Consider the following 21,691-nt stretch of genomic DNA (forward strand, 5'->3'; position numbering starts at 1 on the left):
TAAATAACCAGCGGTACATCCAAGCAATGGTATATGATTCAATAATAAAAAGAAATGAACTAGCAAGCCACAAAAAGAAATAGAGAAACAAGAAAGCATGTTATCACAGAAAGGAAGCTAGTTTGAAAATGCTTCACACTCTATGATTCCAACTATGTGACATCCTGGAAAAGACAAATCTATAGAGTCAGTAAAAAGATCAGTTGTTGCCAGAGGGAAGGAGATGGGGAGGGATGAATAAGTGGAGCGCAGAGGATTTTTAGGGCAGTGAAACTAATCTGTATGATACTGTCATGCTGAATATGTAACATCATGCATTTGTCAGAACTCAGAACTGTATCACACAAAGAATGAACCCTAATGTAATGTAAATTATGGACTTTAGTTAACAATAATGAATGTATCAATATTGGTTCATAAATTAGAGCAAATAACCACAGCAATGCAATGTTAATAATAGGGGAAGCAGTGTTTTGGAGGAAAAGGAGTATATGGGAACTCTTTCAATGCTTACTCAGATATTCTGTATACAAAAAACTGCTCTAAAAAATAAACCTAGTAATAATTTTTTTTAATTTTGGTAAACTAAAAAGAAAAACTTTATTGCTCTATTGAAACCAGATCATTAATATGATCTCATTACCATATCCTCATAAAGCCAACCCGTCACAAGTGTTCCTGCAGCATCTTCCCAGGGTCTTTCCTGAGAGGAATCTCCTGAGGCGCCGCCCGTCCATACTGGGCTAGTGTCACTGGAGTCCTCACGGGCTCCCGCGCGGTTTCTCCTGTTTAGTTGCCCTGGTAGGTGCAGGTTGGGAAGACGCAGCCTTGCTGCTGGGGCGAAGGGTAGGGGTGCAGGAGCGGGAGGAAGCAGGGACTGAGGTCTGGGCCTGAGTCACAGGAACAGCTGCGGTGAACCAGAGCGGCAGCCGTGGCGAGGGGATTAATCACTGCGTTGTAGCTGGGCTGGCGTGTCACTGCTGCGCGGCTTGTCACCAGCACCATGCCGAACTCTCCTCATTGCGATTATCTTGGCCATTACCCAAAATGCATCGTTCATGTTCAGCGCTTATACTACAAAGCTGGAGCCAACTCCACACGGTCTAGTCACCTGTATTAAGCTGAATTCTGGAACCAACGGCCTTACGAAACCTGGAGCCCACAGTCCACATCACATGCCCGGAGCCAGACGCCTGCCCCACCAACTCCTCATGTCCACCTTTGTCCAGGTTTCTACAAAGCTCTCTTCTACTCAAACGTTCTGCCACACAAACCTCAAATGACCTTTTAAATGACTAAATAGAATCAGTGTCTCTTGATTTAAAAAGAAAAAAGGAAGACAAAAGTCCTCCACTATCATGTTAGTCACCTTAAAATAAGAGAAATTTTCAGTTAAAGAGGCATAGTTCACACTGGAGAAATTATACTACATATGTATTTTTAAATTTTTACTATTAAAAATGATTCTAAGACTACCTTTCTGATTTTGGCATTTAGTACCCAGCAAAAAAATAACACCTAAATGTATACAATGAAGAAGCTTGGGGAGAAACAGATCTAATTAAGAGTTCAGTTTTGGATAATCAGTGTTTTAAGTACTGGTAGATAGCCATGTGGAGTTGTTGAGTAGGCAGATATTAATTTTAGAATTTTTACAGAGATAACATGAAAGCTGTGGGATGAAATGACATTAACTAGAAAGTGACTACACCTAGAAAGAAATTTCTCCACAGCAGACCTCTTAGAGATTTCCATGGTAAGGCAGAAGGAGTGGCTGGTGAGGCAGAAGACAATCAAGAACAAAGTTGATCTCGGCATGGAATGCAGAGGTATTTCAAGAATGGCGATCATTTGTGTCAACAGCTGTTTGTAGGCCAAAAGCTGCTTAGAGGAAAGGCAATATGAGGACTGAGAATTGATTATTGGATTTGGCTGCATGGAGGTCCCTGGTGATCTTGAACAAACACGTCTGTGGAGGGAAAAAGACAGAAGCAGATTGGAGCAAGTAAGAGAGTATATGAAAGTAGGACTTACAGACAATAGTATAGACATTTGTTTCTAAGAGGTTCAGCTATAAAGGGGAACAGAGAAAGGAAAATGGAACTGAAGATGACATGGAATCAAAGTGAGTTTGTTGTTCCTTTTTTTTCCAGTGGAAGGAATAGGGGACAATTGTAGACGTGAAGTCTTTGAGCAGATGAGAAGTGATGAGAGGCAGGATACAGGAGGGGGAGTTGACCTTAGGCCAAGGACACTCTATCATATTTAATGACAGGAGGGATACAGGATATATGCCAACAGCTGCAGGTTGGCATGTTGGTATACTTTCCATGAAGTAAGAACCAAGGCTGTCAGTTAAGAAAAAGGAGGAGGGAGGAAGCGCTGGAAGCTTTTGTGACAAGAGGAATGTGTGCAATGGTTATGAGACATTGAACCGACTTTGAGAAAGCTCACCAGCTCTCCTGTTAGGCAAGTCACATACCTGACCAGGGGATTCTCAGGCTGATAAAAATAGCTCAGGGCTTTTTTTCATTCCTTTGGAAAAAGTGAGGAATCCCAATTAGTTTCCTTCTTCATGACCTGCACCCAAAAGTACTAAGCTACAGAATTCACCTTCTTCATTGTCCCACAAAATTTCAGAGTTTTAGTTTATTTCAACTAAGAAAATACAACCCCATTTAAATTTATTTCTATTTAAGCCTGTACTTAAGTAGCAATTTAAGAAACCACCAAGTGACTGAATTATAGAAAATCACCCTGCTTCCCAGGATAGGCTGACTGAAACTACAACCTTAGACAAATTGTCCCACAATTTGCCTGGCATATAAGCCAAGATATCAGATTATCACAGAGCCACTCAAATGAGGAAATCCTTCATTGTCATGCCAAAATAATGTTTATTTAAACCTGGATAATGGTGATGGCTTGTTACAGTATCTCTCAGTGACCACCTCATACTAACAAAAAGCCAGAGACAAAAATGAACCTTATGTGTAATGTTGGGAAGAAAAAAATATCTCTTAAAGGAGAAAAGCATATTTAATAAAAGTTTCATGTGACACAAAAGTCTTTATAAGGAAGTGAGGACCCAAAGAAGCAGTTAAACATGAGTGTTTTTATGCTGCATTTGATAAAGGATGAAAAGTGGTGGAAAAATGTGATAGGACAGAAAGGGAATAAATAAGCTAAGTGTCATACTATGTGGGAAACAGCAAGACCTACTCATTCACATGCAGAAGTAAGGATGCTCCTTTCCTCTGGGTATAGGAGGCATACCTCTCACATGAGGGTCTTGTGACCAGCTTCAGGGGAGAAGGGTGGAGAGACCTACCAGCATCTGCAGTTTCCCAAACTTCAACTTAAAATATTCAATATGCCAATGTGTCATATTTGGGGGCAACGTGTTCTGAACTCCATCAGTAACAATACTTTCCCTTTATTCCAGAGACTCTTCAGTAATCAAAATAATTCCAAGATCCTGACACTAAATATAATGTTTAAAATATTTTAGGTTAAGAAATCAGAACAGTTTCATAAAATATGAAGTGAAATGCTGAACTCAAAGTTTTCAGATATCATGAGGTATTTACAGAAATATATTAATACCCAAAATACACTGACAGAACAAATTAAGAATAAACATTACTCTTGATTAATGAGAGTATAATGTAACTTCTGAGGAATATTTCATGGAATGGAAGTAGTTGGGATTGCTGTATTTATTAATTGAGAAGCAATTCTTTTATTAATTAAACAACTGAAAACAATTGTCACTGAGTCAACAATAAAAACTAACAAAAAATTAAAAGATTACATTTCAACTAATATTAAATATCACAGCTTTTTAGAGTAATTGCTTAAGTTTTAAAATATACCTAAATGGCAAGATATTTAATTCAATAAACTATTTTAACATCTGAATTAAACTATTAAAATGCCTACAAGCTTAGAAATGTACAATTAGAAATAACTTAAGCTTGTGGTTTCAGCTTTAACATGTAAAGAACTTGGAAGATGTCACCGTTATCCTTACAAGAAGGAACTGGACAAACTGAAAATTAATTGCTATGCTTGAAACTATCAGAGAACTGAGATCACAAGGCAAATTGCCACCCAGAAATGAAGAGACAGGTTCATCCAGAGAAACACAGGTGAGACTTGGTGACATGGAACAGGAGCTTCTGGAGACATGTACTGGGAGGGACACTGAAAATGTAATTTTGGTGAATGGCCAGGAGCCAGGCGTGGGCTAAGTTAGGACTGAGAAACTCCTGAGCGTTGCAGTCTTAGGAAGGCCCCACATATTCATGAGCTTTGATCCTGGTACCTCCACTAGGTTCTCACTGGGAAGATAACTGTGGCTCTGGCAGGGAAGGGAAGAGTAATAATTGTGAAAAAATCAATCAACAGTTTTAACCATAATAGTGGATTACTGTCCTGGGGAAGGGACTTTTTCAAAGCCTTATCCCCCCCTTATCCCAGTGGAAATTCCTCACACTCTACTCCCCTCCAGTCTTCCTGTTTCACCTAAAGAGGGAAAAGACAAAAATAAAACAGTCAATATCAATTTCAAGGCAATAGATCCAGAAGGCTGCAGCCCAGGAAGGGGAGTACAGGGTGGTGCATGGGGGAAGCTATACCAATGGAGAAACACTTGTGAAGGTCACAGTCCAAGGACAAAGGCCCACTAAAGCACTGAAATTTAACTGAAAGGTTATAGGATGCTCCCCTGGCCCACACCACACCCCCACACTGACAGGGCTCCAGTGTAACAGTGCTTTACAGCGTAAGCCCTGTGAACAGTGGACTCTCCAAGGAGGCTTCTTACAGAAGCCCAGTGTCAGGAGAGAAACAAAACAACAGGGTAATAGAGAAATTTGAAGCTTCTAGAACCTACCACTACAGCAAAAATTAACATAAATGCTCACATTAAGGCCTATTCACCTCAGTTCTAATTGGTCACACATATTTACCTTTCCACAACAAATTACAAGGCCTGCCAGGCAGTAAAAAATGTTTTGATGTGGTAATGCAAGCAGAGAACCAGCCTGAGCTATGACAATGGATTTGGGGATAGTCAGACAGGGAATTTGAAGTAACTCTGATTAGTTTTCCTACAATACTGAGAGAAGGGCCCATTCGGCATTATTCTGGTTTTCCCTCCTAACTTAAAGGGAAACTTCCATAATATCTGGAGGCCTTGATGGCCTGCAAAAGAAAGAGGAGGATGTCCTAAAAATCCTTGCAGCAGGAATCCACTTAGGCATTACCATCCTTGACACCCAAATGGAACAGTATGTCTACAAAAGGAAAAGTGATAAGAGATCCTGGGAGAAAGTCTGAAGAGCACCCGAGAGGAACTTCTGCTGACAGCTTATGCCATTGTAGCCATTGAACCCCAGCTGATATCAGCATCATATTGTCCAGAAATGGCCAATATGAGCTGTGCTGAAGTTTGCTGAAGTGAGCCACTCCTACTGCTGACGGCTTCACTCCTGGAACCCTCCCTCGCTAGACCCAGGCAGCCTTCTGGGAGCCAAGAATTTCAGTGGTTACTGATCCACCAGCCTCTCGCAGAGGCATCTTATATTAGCATGTCTGCCATTGCTCTGTATATAGCAGACTCTCCTCTGCACTGTGTGGACACTGCTGTCCTGTGCAACAATAAGGGAGCTCACTCAGTAGATATGATGTGGTGGGTACTGGCCCAGGAAGTTCTGTGCACACCTGGCTCCATCTCCTGTGAACACCCATGCAAGAGCATGCCTGATCTCGGCTTCTACGGAGATCTTGAAGAGAAAGAAAAGGAAGAGCAGGCCACTGATGAAAAGGCTATGACCAAAGAGGAATTTCAAAGTGAACAGACTGCTCCAACTCCTAAATTTACTGCTACTCAGTCCAAGCTGGCAGGCTGATCTGAAGGAATACAGTTGCCCTCTGGGCCTATGCAGCAGTTCCCTACTGAAGACTCACACATCCAGCCTGCTGCTGAGGACTGATCCGCGCTCCCAGTGCTCAGGCCTCTGCTTAGGTAAGAACAACCACTGAGTGGTGTTAAGCTGTTTGTCCATAGACTCCTCAACAGAAAATGGAAATAAGGTTGACAGAAAATGAAGTTTCAAAAAAATTTTTTTAATAAAATAACTATGATTAATATGGTAAGGGCACTAATGGAAAAAGTGGACAACATGCAAGAACAGAGGGGTAGATAATGTAAACAGAGTGAAAAATCTAAGATTCAGAAGGGAAGACAAGAAATGAAAACTAACAGAATTGAGGAATGCCTTCTGTGGGCTCATCAGTAGATGTAACATGGCCAATGAGAGAATCAGTGAGCTTGAATATAGAGCAATAGAAATAATTTAGCAAAGAATCTAAGGGTTGGAAGAGACTTTAAAAGTTATTTAGTATATTTACTTATTTTTCTTCTCAAAAATTGTATTAAGAATATATTCTCTTTTATGATGGGATGCCAATGATGTAAATAATCTAACTCTTGCTCTTGAGACTATTGTAAATGGAAGAACATCATTTTAAAACAACTATCATAGATGAAACAACTTAAGGCATGCATTTATCATTTGCCTCTAAAAAGTAATATAACACAAGTTATATACAGTTATGGTATAATTAAGAGAATTAGAATGAAATTCTACATTTCCCCCACTATTGCATTGCATCCTGACCAATGTATTTTAACACTGTTACATTGTTATCCTTTTATCTAAATGCCCTATATTCTTCATGCTGTATCCTTAAAACCTGTTCACTGCTACTTTGATCCTTCCTGGGTTTAAGGATCAGTTGTCAAACATTGGAACTAAAAGCTCTAATTTATGGCCTGTGTCCTTGGACTCTAGTATTTAACATCACTTCAGTCAGTGTTCAATTTCAGTCCAGCTGTTCATGTTTGCACATTAGATAACTTGCGTCCAACTATTCATGACACTGAACTATTGAAGGTCAAGTTACTGTTTAGCAGACTTCTATATATTTTGCAATGTCAGAAAAAGGTGAATAGGCCTTAATAGACAGTGCAACAATTTCTTAAGATTGTTAGCTTTTCCTGCTTTCATTGACTGAAATTGGTATTTGAGCTCATAGTCACATATTTCACATAACAACTATGTGAGATTCTATGCTGGTGTAGAGGTATCTAAGAAGAGGTGGCCTCTGTCTCCAAAGCATTATCAGGCTTTAACTGTGATATTAGAATAACCTTGGAAGCTTTTTAAAAATTCTATCACTCAGGTCTGTTTGAACTGGGGCCTGTTTGAGTTGGGGTTCAAGCACCAATATTTTTGAAGAGCTTGCCAAATAATTTTAATACATTCAGGATTAGAATAACTGAACTATATAATAAGAAAAATACCATGCAAATAGATTTGGAGGTGATAGATGAGAATGCCATACACACACATGTACACACACACTGATGAGATTTAAGAAGACAAGGAAATCATGTCTCATGGAGAAATCAGCAACAGAAGTATCTGAGTTTAATGGAGTTTAATGGGCCATGAAGATTTTGGAGGGGAATACCTGACTGAGTAGAAATACATTCCTGGCAGGGGGACACTATCACTGAGGGAAGGCAAAGAATGCTCTTGACTATGACAATGTAGAGAGGAGATGGACCCAGGGAAAAATACTATAACAAATTGTGGGAAATAAGAAGAGACAGGGAACCAGGGTCCCAACTGAAAAGACCTTAAAAACGTGAATTTTAGGATGCCATCATTATAAAGTACTTAAGTCATTTTTTGTATCATTTAAACATAAAAAAACCTAAATCCGTGATCCTATTACCTAAGAATTAAACATTATTAATAAAATTGAAATCCCTGTGTTTCCTTCCCTAATCATAACTATTCCCCCCACTACTGAGAAAACTATCGTCTTAAGTTTGGTGTTTATTATTCTCAGGCATTTCTTAATACTTAGATATATAGATGCTTATGTGTCTAAACAAGACACATTTTCCAAGTTAAAAAACATGTTGTGAAGTATGGAGGAGAGAAAATATGGAACAATAAAAAAATTAGTTTCAGGCAATTGGGTCCAGCTGTAATGTATGGAACATCTTTGTGTCAAAACAAAAACAGAGATATTTAGATTTAAATATGAAACTGGGCTTCAAGAGAAAGGGATGGATATCAAGGAATGGGAATTAGATCTTAATGCCTTAGGTATAGAGAATAAGAGAATGGGATGAGTCAAATCAAGATACTAAGCTTTGGCCTTGAGAGATTTGAATCATGATGTGGTATTGACGGATCCTGTGAATCATGGAGGAGAACTGATTTCCAGTAGTGTAGATGTTGTTTTGTGGAAGTAGGCCCTTTGACCATTTCCTCATTGCTGAAGGACTCTCCTCCTCAGCCTCCCTTTGTTTCTACCTCCCCTTCCTTCTCAGTCTTCCTCATGGCCTCAAGACTTCAACCAGCAGTAATGAGAAATGGATGATTTGCTGAAGGTTTTGTAGAGAGAAGGAGAATGTGTCACATCACATATCACACTGCAGAAACTTAGGCAAAATCATCATTAAACATAAGGATTCTTCATGTCTTTCTTTCCCAAATGTTTTTCTACTCAATCTAAATGGCTTCCCCCCTTCCTTTTTAACTTTCTTCTTTCATGCAGTATCTAGCAAACACCTGCATTGTTAACAGCATTAACTCTAATTCCAAGGTTAAATAACAAACAAAACATACATTGGAGTGTCAAAAAACAGTAAGGCAATTCCTAGCTGGTTTCACCATCCACTGCATCCAATCCTTGTTCTCAAGACCTGGTCAAACCAAAAGCAGGTCTCTTCCTTGGTGTGGAGAGAAATGCCTTTTGCTGGGAAAATAACAGTAGTCAGTTTCTCCATACAGCTACATTTTCCTCTGTTATGGTAGTTTTTCGTGTTTTTTATAGAACTAAAAATAAAAGATTTTATCTTGTTGGCAAAGGGGTATGTGGACATGCCATCCTCAACATTCAAGAGACACTGTGCCTGCTCTTTGGATATATGTGTTTATGTGACAAGCACTTGAAACAGATCTTCGTATCACTGCAGTGACAAGCTCCTAATACTCACTTAATCAGAGAGGATCCAATTACATATATTTTTATAAACTGGGTTTCCATATAATATTTCTTAGGAAAAAGAGTTTCAAGTCTAGAAGCAGTTTTTAAAATATTGAAAATAAATGCTAGACAACATAGTTTTGTTAGCTCAACCTTCTTTGCATGGTGCAGGGTTCTACATTATCTGGCCTTTGCCAGCCTTCTGTGCCTTAACTCCCACTATGTTCTTCTTACCCCTCAAGCCCTCAGGCAGCTAACCAGCACTCTGAAGGTTCCCAGATGGCACCTGATGCTTCAGACTTCTGTGCCTTCGCTTGTCCTGTTCTGTCCACTCACCTTGGGAGTGCTTATATCCATCTGAGACACAACTTGCATTACTGCTGCTATGTAATTACGGCTGCTAAGACTTTCCTGATAACCTCAGTCTGTTCTGACTGCTGTAATGAAGCACCATAGACTGATGGCATAAAAAACAGAAATTTATTTACTCACAGTTGTGGAGGTTGGAAGTCTGAGATCAGGGTGATAGCATTGTTGAGTTCTAATGTTCTTTGTTGAGTTACAGTTTGCTGACTTCTCACTGTATACTATGGTGGAAAGAGGGTGAGAGAGCTCTCTGAGGTCCCTTATATTAAAGCATTAATCCATTCACAAGGTTAGTTCACTCATGAGGCTCTGCCCTCATGAACTAGTCAGTCCCCAAAGGCCCCCACCTCCTAATGCCATTGCATGCAGGATTAGGCTTTCAACATAGGAATTTTGTTAGGGGACACAAACATTCAGTCCATTGCGTTGGTCTTTCCCATTAGAAGTGATCACATCTGCCTTTGTAAACCTGACCATTTTCAAATCTTTATACCTGTATGACTTGTATTTGCTGTGTTTTGTCTCTAGTAGACAATAAACTTTTTGACAGGAAGGACTCTTTTCCTTATTGACTCTTGAACCTCAGTGTCTGTATAAATATCCTTGGAATTGGTATTTATTTGAGTGGTCATTTCCAAACTTAAGTGACAACAGACTTTGAAAAAAAAATAGTGTATATACATTCTGTGTTAAGGCATAATGTAAAGAGTTGATATGTCATGGGTCTTATTTTTTTCCACTTTTCTATTCTGTTTGAAAAATGTCTTGTGTAAGCATACATTAATAATTTAGTCAGAACTAGTAACAATAATGTGTTATAGGATAAAGGTATGATTTTCAATTATTTTGTAAAGTCTGAGATGACTATAAAGTATAAAAAGCAAAAAAACAAACTGTCACTGAACCTCATTTTTAAAAATTTTCCTAAAATTATCCATTCTGTTAAAAATAGGATTGCTCTTAATTAAGAACAATTCCATACATCCTCAGCTATAGTGCCCATTTATTAAGAAAATAAACTTATCCTCTTCTTTCAGAGTGTTTGCAGTATTGGTATATGTATATAAAACACATGATACTTAGCTGGTAGTTATCCTCTAGAAATGTCATTAATGATCATTTCTAATGTAATATCAAACAGAAGGGCAAAATATACCCCTTGTTACAAAAATCAATTAAAACTTAAAAAATATGGTTAAGGTGCCTTGAAAAGCAGTAAGATTTATTAATCAATTCACATTCTGAAAAATAGGACATACATTTGTGTTTGAATGCATGTCAATAAAATGGAATGCCTGGCAGCACAAGAATACAGTGTTGTGAAAAACTATCACTATCTTTTAATAATGAGGAGTCTGAGTTAGGGCAATAAATTAATGCAGGCTAACCACTTATACCTGGAATTAGCATAGACATGAATTAAAACTATGAGATTGTTATAGTTCTTTGTGAATTATACTGAAATAGGGAAAATCTATTTCTAGCTCTTTGATTTATTCATATTCATTATGATTAAATTTAAGGCACTGGCTGGATATTCATCTACATACAAAGAAAAAAATAATCTTAGGAATAGAATTATTAAAAAAAATAATTAAGATACAGAAACATGAGCAACTATTAATATTATATTTTATCCAAATATGAAAGGCAACCACTTAACTTTGTAAATCCAATTAATGTTTTTTAGGTCACAAAATATAGGCAGAATATACTTTTTTCAAATGGCAGTTTTATTTTTAGAAAAGACCAAAATATCAAAAAACAAAAACTCAAATCTGAAAAATCTTTTTATTTCCAAAAAGAGAAGACAGTAATTCCCACTATACATACATTTTACCTGCACTCCTCACCACTTTTTCCAAAAATAGGGAAGTTTTTTATTTAGTTGAAGCAAATAGGAATATATAAAATTCCCTACATTTTTAGTTATTGATATGTAGTGTCTGTATCTTATTTTTGGCTTTGAGGATGTCCCTGAGTACAATTTTTTGCATTAAGTTTTCTTTTTCTCAACTGTTCACAAAAAGAATGTCAATACTGAAACTCTGAAACCAATTCAATTTGTTTTAGTGTACATCTAGTATCAGAGAGGTTTTCTATTTAATATTTAAGCACTTTAATAAATATTTAAACAGCAAAGTACTTGTGCTGAGTAAATTCTAGGTAAGATGGGAACTATTTTACTGTTTCTATGTTCCTAATTGTAAGTTGGGGATTTTGATGTGTGCTTGTATGTGTTTGTATGTGTGTGTGTGTAATCATCAATCTATTCAGTGTAATTTCCAGATTAATTTTGGTCTAAGTTCATAAAAGAAAAAAGCTAATTGAAGGACTAAAATGAATCTTTTTCAACTTTTGTTTAGCTATATGCTTTTGAACCAAATTTAAATTTCAAGAGAAAAGTAAAATCTTTTTCAAATCCATATGCTTGGCTATTGGTATACATCTGCTTTTATTTTTCTTGGTTTTAACTTTGATAATAGATTAACATCTTGCCCTTAAGCATACAGTCTAGAGTCTTTAGAGAATAAATATTTGCAAACGAAAGTCTTTGCAATTTTGTTAACTGTCTTCATTGTAAATATCAAAAGTGGAAGTAATAAGAAGGCTAGAATTTTATAAGGAATGGTTATTTCCTAGATCCTATAGGACAGAGGTCCCAGGGTACTACTAGCCAGCCCCTTTAAGAGCTCTATATTTTAAATGACAAAAAAAGTTTGTAAACTTAAATTGGCAGGTAAATTTGGGTTGGTAAATAAGGATAAAGAGAATGCGGATTAGATAAGATTTTTTGAAATCCTGTTCTAGCACAGAACTGCCCCAGAGAACACTCAAAGAGCCTAATGCGCATAAAATATTTTTACCAGTGTCTTCAATCTATTGAAATGCTTTCAGACTTTATTTTTAGGGGCATGAAGTTATCTCCAATATGTATTATTAAATAAAAATAAGCAAGATGAAGAATAAAGTGTATGTGATGCTCTCTTTTTTCTCTGGTTTCTGTGTGTTCATATATGCATAAAGGATAGAAAAGAACCTGTAAGAACAACTACCCCATGAGGAAAACAAGGGGATTGGGTGAAATATGTGTTTTCATCTGTATATCTTTTCAAATTGTAAAATTTGGATCTATAGGAATGTATTATTTATTTTTGAAAATCTATACAAATGTTTGGAACCCAGTCCTACTGAATCAGAATCTCTGGGGTCTGGCCAAAGTATCTAAATTTGAACTACAATCCACATTGAGTACTTCCTGCCTTCTCTTAAGGGATGTTCACTTGAGATTATAACTTTTATCCCTGCAACTAGAGAAGCACAGGTTGAGGGTGGGGAAATCTCATGCTTCCTTCTGAAAAGGGTATTACAGAAATATAATTGCCATTTTTCTACTACCTTACACTGTAATGAAGAAGGGATTTTGGAAATAAAGTTCAATGTAAGAGGACTATGGGGTTATTAAAATTTTGTATTTTGCAGGGCCAAATGTCAATAAATGTCAGCAATATGATAACCCCACTAATTTTTTGAAGGCCCTAATAATGAATTGATTGAACCCTAGATATCTAAAGGGCAAACAGTGGAGTCCAAAGCTAAAACTATAGGCCTTGGGGATGTGTGGTTACCAGGTATAGGAGAAGTAACACTACATTACAGAATGGGTGTCAATCTTAGGGTTATAGGGTTATAGGTGTGGGAAAGACCCATAGTTCTGTGCCTTCTCATCTACTAAAACTTCTCCAGCAGGATGCACTTACTCAGGTTATGCAGGACATCCATGAAGACCTGGTACCCCACCATTTTCTTCTTCTTACAACAGTGTTGTAAGTCAGGCCCTTTCTAGCCTTAAGGCCACCTAAGACTCCTAATCAGTATTTTGGAGGTATTCTCCAAAATCTCCCAGACCCAATATTGTCATACACCTTAAATATTGTCTTCTCGTGCCATTGATCAACCCCTTTATTGGGTCCTCATGTAGGATAATCCAAGATGTCCAGAAAGAAGCTTCAAAGGCCCAGCTTCTCACAGCAGTACAGTGCACCTGCAGAGAGGAAGTAGTAGATGATATCATCAAGAGGACAATGGGGGCAGTACCCACCCACATCCTCTCACATGGGAGCAAAATGGTAGCAGTCAACTGAGTCCTAGACTCTTTGAAATGTACAGTTTTGAAGAATCACAGCCAAAAGTTTACAGTAGCCAAGATATAGAGATGTAGAAGCAACCTAAGTATCATCAATAGATAAAGAAGATGTGGTATATACACAGCGGAATATTACTCAGCCATTAAAAAGAATGAAATCTTTCCATTTATGACAGCATAGATGGACCTATGAGGTATTATGCTAAATAAATGAAATAAGTTCAGGCAAAAACAAATACTGTATGATTTCACTTACATGTGTAATCTAAAAAATCAAATAAACAAACACCAGAAACAGACTCATAAATACAGAATATAAACTAGCAGTTACTGGGGAGAGGGAGATGAGATAGGTAAGGTGGATTAAGAGGTACAAGCTTCCATTTATAAAATAAGCAAGTCTTAGGGGTGAAAAGTACAGCATATGGATTATAGTCAATAATATGGTAATTACTTTGTATGGTGACCTATGATAACTATACTTACCATGGTAAGCATTTTGTAATGTATGTAATTGTCAAATCACTATATTGTATATCTGAAACTAATATTATATGCCAACTACACTTCAATTTTAAAAAATCACAGAAGAAAGTACATCATTCTGGCAACAAAAGATAAATCTTGTACCGTACCTTTAGCTCTCATTAAGAGGGCCAGACCCTTTATGAGAGTATAAAAGTGATACACACTCAAAGGAAAGCACACATCAAATTTTGGATTTTGATCTTTACCAGGGTAGTGATATTCAGTATGATATTCTCTCATGTTGCTGGGCAGCAGCAGCAATCATGAGGGTAAACAACTAACACACTTACAACCATTCTGTACACATGCAGCCATTGTTTTTCACTTTTAGTACAGTATTCAATAAATTATGTGAGATACTCAATATTTTATTATAAAGTAGGCTCTGTGTAAAGATTATTTTTCCCAACTGTAGGTTAATATAAATATTCTGATTGCATTTAAGGTAGGCTAGGCTAAGCTATATTAAGTTTAGATTATTAAGCTATAATTAGTTGTTTGGATTCATTAAATCCATTTTTTACTTAAAATATTTTCAATTTATGATGGGCTTATCAGGATGTAACCCCATCATAAACCAAGGAAGATCTGTACAGTTAAGGTCTCTAATCAGTTGACTTTATATTAATCAAAAGGGAGATTATCCTGGGTGGGTCTGACCTAATCATATGAGTTCTGTTGATGAACATTAGAGACTCTCTTTCCTGCTGATCTGGAGAAGAAAACTGCTATGACTTCTTCAGCTGCAAGTAATTGTATTCTGCCAACAACCATGTAAGCTTGGAAGAGGACCTTGAATCTAGATAAGCCCCAAGTCCTGGTGACTCTTTGATTGCAGCTGTGTGAGATCCTGAGCAGAAGGCCCAGGGAAGCTGGTCCTGGACTTCTCTCTCATGGGAAAAGTAAGATAATAAAAATGAATTATTTTAAGCCACTGGGTTTGTGGTACTTTATTGTGCAGCATAGAAAACTGGAATATTATAAGTAACTCTCGTAGCTTTGTATCATTATATTATGTTTTTACATGTCTATATTCTCATACTCTTCTTGAGAGCTGGACTCTGCCTTGGTTCTCTACATGTCTTCCTTCACTTAACACTTAAAATTCCTTCAATATTCTTTGAATGGATAAATTAATGGATGCATTCCTTTTTGTAGTACGCTGGTTCCTTTTATGTTCAGTCTTTCTACTATGAAACTGCTCTTCCCATTTCTAGTTTTATTTCTTCCTCTGAATGTTTCAATATGGAGAATAAGTTGTATCCATTAACCTGTCATGTTTTGGTTATAATTAGCAATCATTAGCATTGCAAAGTCTAGTGAAAGTTTATTCCCTTGGGTTTCAGAGTTTATGTGAGCTACTCAGATTACTTTTTTTTTTTCATATTCAAGCATAAAGACATCCTTCGTTTGAGATGCCATTACCTTTCACTTAACAATTGTTAGGACATTCTTAAGATGCATTTACCATAGAAATTGTCCAATTAGAAATACAGGATGTAATTACATTACACATTCTGTAAATTGAGAAAAACTGGACCAGTCATGCTGACAGAAATCAATTCTGCCTCTAAGAAAAAAATGTGTTGGAAATCTACTTGGCAGCTGACAGAGGAAAAGGAAGGAGAGAGAATTCAGTTTGGAAAATGGATAGGAATGGGGGTGGGGTAGTTAGAACTCCAGCTAAATAGATGACCTTCGAGCAGCCAGTGCAGCATATTGCTACATTCTTGGCTTGACACAGAACACAACTCATGAATCCTCCCCACCCCCACCACCCTTCCACCCCACCACCAGCACTCCCACCACCAGAAAGAATTCTAAATTCTCTCTTGCTTTGCCCCATGAGATAAAAATTCACTGGGCTTTTGAGGAGTATCTGATTGGCAGAGTTCACTGGGTGGATCTGACAAGCAAGTATTTGGCATTTTTGGTTTCTGTGGTAGGTGAGGGGCCCTACCTCTCACCAAGACAGAATGGCCAGTTGCCCAAATACAGGGTTCAGAGAGTTGGCTACCTCCACCCGAAAACACCACCCATAATACATCCAGTACAAGATGTTGACATTTTCCAGAAATAGGCTTAGTTTGATGGTATTATTGAAAGAAAACATACAGCAAATCTGAGTTTCAAGAAAGACTTGAAATAAGGGCAGAGAAATCTAGAACATCAGAGTAAAGTTATTTAATGGCCAAGTGTATGGCCACTTTTGGCAAGTTTCATAAGCAAGTTGAATAACATAATATAGTTCTGAAGACTTCCTGTCTTCCCAGATACTGCCATTCATGTGTGTGACTGTAGATGATTCCGTTTAAGTGGAATGAGGATTCTGCATTGTTCACGAAGAATGACTGTCATTCTTAAGGCTATTTTTTCCATCGATGTCCACCACTCACCAGCTTAACTGATGTAGAGACTCAGGCTGAAGGACTTCCTGCTCATCACATGCAGGTAATTGGTTTGAAAGAAACACAATAGATTTATGATCATTTTCTCCAAGTTATTGTGAAGCAAAGGTAAAGGAGATGTAAAATTTTTAGTATCTTCATTCAGTAGTCTGGGACCTAAGGCCTGTGCTGTCAATTTCTATTTCATTCTTTCTCCACCAAGGCCTACATCAAATGTCACCTTCTTTGTGAAATCTTTTTTCTTTCTCAGATTGAGTCCCTTTTTCTTTTCTCTGAATTCCAGTAATTTCTATGCAAATTTGCTTATAACATCTAATATTTTGTTGTCTATATTCCTGATTCTCCTATCAGATTGTGAACTGTGTCAGAGGAAAGACTGTCTTCTTTAGACAGAGTTCTGTCAAACCTATTTCCAGTTTCCTCACTGCTGAGTATGCTATAACATTTCTGTTGCTGACATCCAACCAGGTGTAAGGCTTTTGGGGGCAGAGGTCATTTATTTTCTCTGCTTCTTTGTCCATGGTACTGAAATTCTAATGAACCAGTTGGGTGGGATCATTGGTTTGTCTTATATGGACTTGTCATAAACAAGATGTATACTAAACTGCCATTTATTTGGCAAATGTATCATAAATACAGTGAAACCATGTGTGTGTGTTTCTGGTGTTTGAAAGTTAATTCTAACATGCCATGTGAAAAACAGCATTACATCACTAACTATTTGAAGATGGAAAAAATAAATTTGAGGATTGAGTGTGAGCCTTAATGTAAGAATACATATCATCTTTATGTGTTATTGCTCTCCTGACAAAAATCTGGCTAAGTGAGTGCTAGGAGAGTACTACAGTGTGCCTTTGTGAATTCATTTTGAATAATGTCAAATGAGGCAGTGTTTGAAATGTTCTTCACCATTTTCAGAGTACTTGCAAATACTTCAACTTTGATCCTTTCAACAAACAGAAGGTGAAATCTTCTCTGCTTCGGTTTTTCATCCACATTTTCTAGGGCTCTACTTTTCTACATGATCATTTCTAAATATGAGGCTAAACTAGCTTATGAACAGTACTGCAATAGAGAAGAAATTTTGATTCAATTTACTGCTACCTCGATTACTCAAAGGATCATAGTAGTAATACATGATACCTGAGAAAATAAAGACCTGTCAGATCAGTTTTATTTCTAGTTCTTGCAAAATGCCTGATGACAAAGGAAGTCTACAGCAGTGGTTCTCAACATTTTTGGTCCTAGAATTGCCTTACTTTCTTAAAAATTATTGAGGACCCCAGTGAGGTTTTATCTGTAGGTAATTATCTATTACTCATCACTGTATTAGAAGTTAAAACTGAGAAATTTCAAAATGTGTATTTATTATTTCATTTAAAAACAAGAAACCCATTAAATTTTAATGTAAATATTACTTTTATGGAAATAACCATATTTTCTAAGTCAGAAAAGATTAGTGAGGAAAATAACATTGTTTTACATTTTTGCAAATCTCTTTAAAGTCTGGTTTAGCAGAAGACAATGGAATTCTCTAATCCTCTCTGCATTTTGTCTGTTACCATATATTATTTGGGTTGAAGTACATGAGAAAATCTTGTCTTACACTGATACATAGTTGGGAAAGAGAGCATCTTGCTGATTTTCTGAGAGGGTTTTGAGGTCCTCCAGGAATCCATTAAGCACTCTTAGAAAATGGCTGCTCTACAGTATAGGGAGTTTAAATGCAGGAGGTTTGAAATCAGAAAGACCTCCTACCTGGGTTCATACTGATTTAATATGTTTTACTTAAACAATTAACTTAATTTACTTAAACATTAAGCTTCCTCTGTGAAAAGAGTATAATAATTTCCACTTCATGGGATTGTTGTAAAGACTAAATTTTTTGAACTGTGAAGTTCTTAGCATGAGTCAGGGCACATAGTAAGTATACAAAAAATAGTATCTGATTCTAATGCATCAGGCTGTTCTCTGGATCTCCTCCAAAATAGAAGGCCTAGAATAGCCAACCCAACTCACCTGACAGTAAGGCAGGCCAGTCTTAGAGGGAAGGTTCTGAAATTGAAACCAGTAGGATTTAATTTTAAAATATGCTATCCTATTTTCACTTATACAGATTTATTCCCTGTCAGTATTCCCGTACAATTATGGGTGTTTATAATATGATAGCCCAAACTGAAAGCTATGGTAGACTGAACAGAACCATTTTACTAATCTTCATGTAAAAATACTCCATGAGTTGTTTTTGATGAAAAACAGACTAAACTAATAAACTGAGACAATAGTAGATTATTGTATACATATCTCATTTTATAAGATATTAGATGTACCAAATACATGAAACACCTTCTGAAAGCCTAGAAAGTAGGAAAGATTTTTAAATTTATTTTTTACTTTTGTTTATAAATCCATTTTACTTAAACTTATGGAATACTCATTCAGTGCTAACATTATTGTGCAGAATCAAAAAATAGGTAGCATTTCTGCCCAATATTTATGCTTTTTTCTTTTGTTTCTACTTGCTATTAATATCATTTGTCCAAAAATATTTCTGACTTGCCATATCTCTAGTATTTATAAAAAGGAAAGATATTTACATCTGAACTTTGTGTCTTTTCTTTTACCCAAGAGAGAACACAAATAACTACCAAGGGTTTTAAACTAGTGATAGAGTGGCTGCCTATGAGAACTAACAACTTCTTTTGTACAGATTTGATATGAAACTGTTATAGAAATTCCAGTGGTACAGTCCCTTCCTAGACTGTCAGATTGTACAAACTGACTTCACTTAGCTCTACTTCTTATCTTGTTTTCCTAGACTCAGAATATTCCATCCCAGCTGACTAATTCTTCTTGGTACTCGTCGAGTGGTTTCAACTTCTCAATTTATAGGTCACAAGGAAGACCTAATAATACTAATAGCAAAAACTTGTTCACATTTACTATGCACTCATTTTGTGCCTTACAGTGTTCTAAATACTTTATGTGCACTTAGTCATTTCCTCATCAAAATAACCCTATATTATTATTCTCATTTTATAGATGACAGAACTGAGCTAGAGAATGTATGTTAATAAAGGTCATGTCAGAAAAACAGAATACTCTTTAAATATTTAAGTCAAGAGATACTTAACTCAAAGAATTATTTATATAGGTAATGGAAGAGCTGAGAAGCCAAATAGGGACAATGAATTAAACCAATTTAACAACAGCAAGAAATCATTAATCATTATGACTCTTAATTTGGAGGGATGATGTAAGGAGGCAAGATTTCCATAGCTTAGGGACTTGCCTTAACAAGAGGACCTGGAACCGGAGTATGCCAGTCTGCTGAGAACTGGAACCACCAAAAAGGTATAGATCCAAGGAGATGCTATCCAAGGGGAGAGAAAGAGAAATAGCCTAGCTCTCCGTTTCTCACACGCTCTAATACCCCACCTATACCTCTCATTGGACAAATTCATCCTGAAACCAGCTGACCTAAGAGCATGGGACATGTAGGGATAGTCCTTTCTGTGCTTCAGAACAAAGCAATAGAAGTACAAATTGGCAAGGATTATGCAGAAGGCTTAAGTAACTTGTGCTCAAGGTCACATCATGATATATATGTATTTTTTATTTTGTTTCTACTTGCTATTAACATCATTTGTCCAATATATATATATCATGTGCTCTGAATACAGGAGCTAGAGGTCTTGGGAAGTGATATTAGTCACTTTTTGATTATGTAGTTTTCTCTGTCCATAAATGTCAGAGGATTATTATTTCAGGGAAATGTGTCCCTACCACTACAGAAGGGGAAGGAAGTTAAGCAATGAGATAAAGTCTGGGAATCCTAAGCAATTTTCACTGTCAGAGCATATTCAAAGGGGAGAAAGTTTTTCATGTAAAAACTCTACTTGTATGCTGGCTCTTAGTTGATAAGTGTATCTTTTTCTCCATGTAAACATACTTTCAAAGTAGACCTTGCAAAGAAATAGTTCACATTAGACTAGATTCCTTTTTCAATTCACAGAAATATTTCCCGCAAAACAATTCCACTTTGAAATGTCAATATTAGCAGAAAATGTGTAGGTACTATCCTTTATGTATTAATGAATCTCTTACCAATCAATCTATGGACACGCTATCACTGAATGATACCGCTGTGACGTCATAGAAACCTCTTTGAATGATTGCTTACGATTCCCTTATTGGTGAAAATAAAATTATCCCAGAAAGTCAATACACCCAAATAAAGAAAATAATTCTGCTTGTTCTCAAAGTAGATTTAAGAACCACTCTTTGTAGTGAAAATTGTTGAAATCTACACTATGAATTGAATATTTTTCTCTTATTCTCTTAGTGTTACCAATAGGTATTGGCAATGTATTAGATGTTGGTGTCCAAAGTGGATTTTCAAACGTTTCTAAACAAAGAGAAATGAATAGTAAAGATCCAGTAGAATCCAGTTTCCTTGGTTCACATACAAGATGCAATGCCAAATACTGTTGGACCCATCATTTTGATCCAAAATAGCAAAATGGACTCTGTGTTAAAAACTAAATTTTAAATTTTATATGAAAACTACCAGTTTATTTGTTTGCCTGAGCATCAAGAATCCAGACTAATGCAGCAATAAGAGTTAGTAGATACTATCTTGAGGACATATAATTCCAAGAGCAATACATATTGAGTCTGACTCAACAGCAAAATTGACATTGGAACAAATTTTTTAAATAAGTTAGGAAATCTGGCAGTGGGTCTTATGTGAAGATTTATCTCAGATTCTCAAACTTCCATCCTTTATTCATTCTAACTGTATGCTTCCTAAAAAAGAATGCTTATAATGAAATTTTCTTTTAAGAGTTCTACAAAACAACCATTAAGATAAAAAAAAAAGTAGGAAACCATCAGAAATAATCTGGGAATGATTGTTCAAAGTGGGCAAGTATGATTATCCTGTAAAGAGCTTTATTTCATGATTATCTATTAAGCACCGGTAAAATTATTTCTTTGTGGAACCAAAAAATTTAATTTGCAGGAATATTTATTGTCCAATTCTTAAAATCTTTTAACTTTAGTATCTGGCAATATCTTTTATTAACCATAGTACTAGATTTTTATGTTAAATTTAACTTTTTTCTTTTTTCTTTCTTTCTTTCTTTTTTTTTTTTTAGGAGAGCAA

At 36.5% G+C, this 21,691-nt stretch overlaps 1 pseudogene; it reads left to right on the plus strand.

Annotated features, from left to right (window-relative positions):
* Positions 1-1,058: 1,058 nt before the first annotated feature.
* Positions 1,059-6,058, plus strand: LOC108391691 (small ribosomal subunit protein uS2-like; annotated as a pseudogene).
* The last annotated feature ends 15,633 nt before the right edge of the window (positions 6,059-21,691 follow it).

The sequence above is a fragment of the Manis javanica genome, chromosome 3 (genome assembly GCF_040802235.1).
Source record: "Manis javanica isolate MJ-LG chromosome 3, MJ_LKY, whole genome shotgun sequence".
Taxonomy (NCBI): domain Eukaryota; kingdom Metazoa; phylum Chordata; class Mammalia; order Pholidota; family Manidae; genus Manis; species Manis javanica.